The sequence below is a fragment of the Triticum dicoccoides genome, chromosome 5B (assembly GCF_002162155.2).
Source record: "Triticum dicoccoides isolate Atlit2015 ecotype Zavitan chromosome 5B, WEW_v2.0, whole genome shotgun sequence".
NCBI classification, from domain to species: Eukaryota; Viridiplantae; Streptophyta; class Magnoliopsida; order Poales; family Poaceae; genus Triticum; species Triticum dicoccoides.
The window spans coordinates 117,775,021-117,778,099 of record NC_041389.1 but is presented as its reverse complement, the minus strand read 5'-3'; positions in this window follow the sequence as shown (position 1 = coordinate 117,778,099).

Here is a 3,079-nt window from a genome sequence, read left to right as displayed (position 1 = left end):
CTGCGCTCGTCTTCTTCTTTGGAGCCATGGTGATGAAGAAACTACTGCACTAACTAACGGACCAGATTCTCACAACTAATGCCCCCTACCTGGTGCGCCAAAGATGTCGGGGAAACTGAACACCTATGGGGTCACGATGATCCCTTCTATATTCGGTGGGGGATTAGCTGCACGAAGAGCAGGCCAAGCAGTTAGCACACAGGGGATTTTTATCCAGGTTCGGGTCGTAAAGATGCGTAATACCCTAATCCTTCTTGTCTGGTTATATGTGTGTTCTTGAGCTTTTGAACTTGCTATGGTGCATGCTTTGTCCAAAAGTCCGAATCCTCTCTCCGTGTGCCTTGGGCCTCCTTTTCTACGAAAAGGGGTTGCCACAGTGGCACACAGGAGGTGGAAAACTACAGTGCACAAGCTAATCGCTCGGCAACGTAGGACAAACACATTTAATGCGTCGCCTACGTGTCCTCTTGCTTTATTGGGGACGGCAACAGAAGCCATCCCGTCTTTTGCCGCTCTTCCTCGCTTCAACATGCGTCCTCTGTGTTGGCCATGAAGATCTGCATGCTGCCACGCAGGCGTCTTCTTAGTTGGCATGCCGATCATTGCACTAGAGTGGTGGTGAGGTGGTGAAACCTTGCCGGGCGCGGGCCCGGCTGCGGCCCAACGATCGTCCCCAGCAAGGCTTGCTGTGGGCCTTTGAGTCATCCTCGGCAAGGGTCTTGCCGGGGGTCTTCGTCTTGTGCTCCCACATGGATTTGTGGACTGGCAATCTTCATGAGGATCTTCATGCTATGCGCTCTCCAGATCTTGGTCTTACCATTGTCGATGGTGTCAGAGCTCTCGGCCCCAAGGGTGATGGACTTGCTGGTGTTGTGTAGGACGCCTCGGCAAGGCCCTTGCCGGGGGTGGTCCAGCTTTCCCTCTACTCCTTGCGCTTCGGGTACCTGTCTTGGTAGTCTTTGTATTTTGCTTTCCTCTGCCTCGCCAAGCCCTGGGGCAGGTGTGGTTGCGACTGCCTGTGCACTAGTAAGGGGTATAAAAGTACCCATACTTTTGTACACCAATACACCAGATTCTTTGTGGTCCGACAGATCCTTTGGTGGATTATTATCCAACTTTTCTTGCATATTCTCAAAACCTTGAGTTCTTCCCTTGATACATAATGCCTTCGGTAAATTGTATCCCTTGCTTTTGCCAACCATGCTCTGCTTCTGAGCTTGAGTCTTTTTACTCCTGAAGTTTGTGGTATATGATGCTAAGATGCCCTCATGGTTTAACCTATTCCTTCTTTATAATCCGTGTGGACCAGAAGGTTATGCGTGTTATATGTACTAGCATTTCGTTGGATAAATTTTCAACTCTACAACTTCTTCGAAGACGAGAGGTGAATGAAAGGTTATGCGTTGAAGAATTGGGAGTCAACCTCGAACTTTGTGTTCATGCCCATGGACACGATGTAGATCTTATCATGGAAGATTCTCTTAAAATTAATGATCCCCTTAATATAAGTTCATCTTATATCTGGGATTTGGTCTCTTGCAATCGTGGTTTTGACCATGATTGTTCTTCTTTGATTCCATTTCTCAGACAAGTTAAAGCACTCGCCTTCCGCGGATCAATACACATGTCCAACCTCTATTCTGCTCTACCTTTGAGTATTACCCTCTGGTATATCGATAATATCACTGAACCAGGTTGCTTATTATGAGTCTTCATCAAATATTACTTCTCACCAATTCAAATTTTCCTGGGTTCTGAGTTGTTAGCCACTTGAGGACATCGATAACTAAATCGAGTCCATACTATGATTCAACAACTGTTAATAATCTCCATTGCTTATGAGTTTGTACTCAATCATGTCATTCATAGTCGATTGTCTACATCATCATCGTCATGCTAAAGCTTGACCGTGCTGCCTATGTCCTTCATCCCCGGAACACAATCCCAACAGTGTGCTAAACTTATGTTGAGTTTTTAACATCATTTTTGTTGTCTTGTAAAGCAACTCTGTTTCCGAGATTGCATCTCATATGTAGTTCCGATAACCTTTTTCCTCACCATTTCTTATGCTTGACGCCGTCACTGTTTGATTGCATCCTCTTGAAACCTCTCAACAAAATGTGTTGTGATCATAATCAACTTTTTGGCTTCTTCCAAGATGTGAATTGAATTCATTATGAGAAATACCAGCCTTTCCCCTCGAAGATTTGTGTTATCATCGACAACATTATTGCCTTCCCTCCAACACAAACTTGTTCATGTTTTGTGTTGTACCTTGAGTTCGTTGCTATCCAGCTTATGTTCTGTTCTACCTTGGTGTAGTACCATATCTTATGTCAAGGATTTCATGAGAATTGCACCACCTCTTATGAATTCTTGATGTAGTGATGCTTCCCGCCATCATCACTCATTTCTTGGTCCCCGTGTTGTTTCTAACCGGAATACCGACAAATGAACTATGATGTGTGAATTGAAAACTTCTAGCAACCCTATTGTTTTGAATTTAAAGGTTCATAGTTCCATTCTAAGTCTGTTGGTTATTGAATTACCATTCTAACATTGATCGTGCTTCTTGGTCCATATTTGCAGGTGCACTTTCATTCAATGTTTAATTGTGGATGTTCTCCTCGAACATACTTCATTATATACTTTGGTGTGTCCAATGCTGTCACCTTGTTCACATAATTATGGAAATCCATGTTTATGGAAATCTCAATGAATTGTTGTTGAGCCCGTCGGCATCATCCTCATCTGTTCCTTGTTGAAATTGTATGACTTATTTTTTTAAGTTGTTTCTGCTGGATCCTTTGTGTATCCAAAGTCTGACCATTACCTGATGACCATGTCAGTGCTATCCCGAAGCATGATTGTGGTACTCAAACATCAACAAGAACATTGGAAGCATAATGGTAAATGTTTCTTGGTCAATTATCCAAACACCATTGTATCAGCAACATCATGAGTTCCTCCCCCCTTTTCCTAGATGGTTATCTCTTGTCATGATCATCTCGATCTGCTTGCTATTGGGAAGGAGATACACCTAATACTCATGTATACACATTTTCCTTTCTATTGTTTT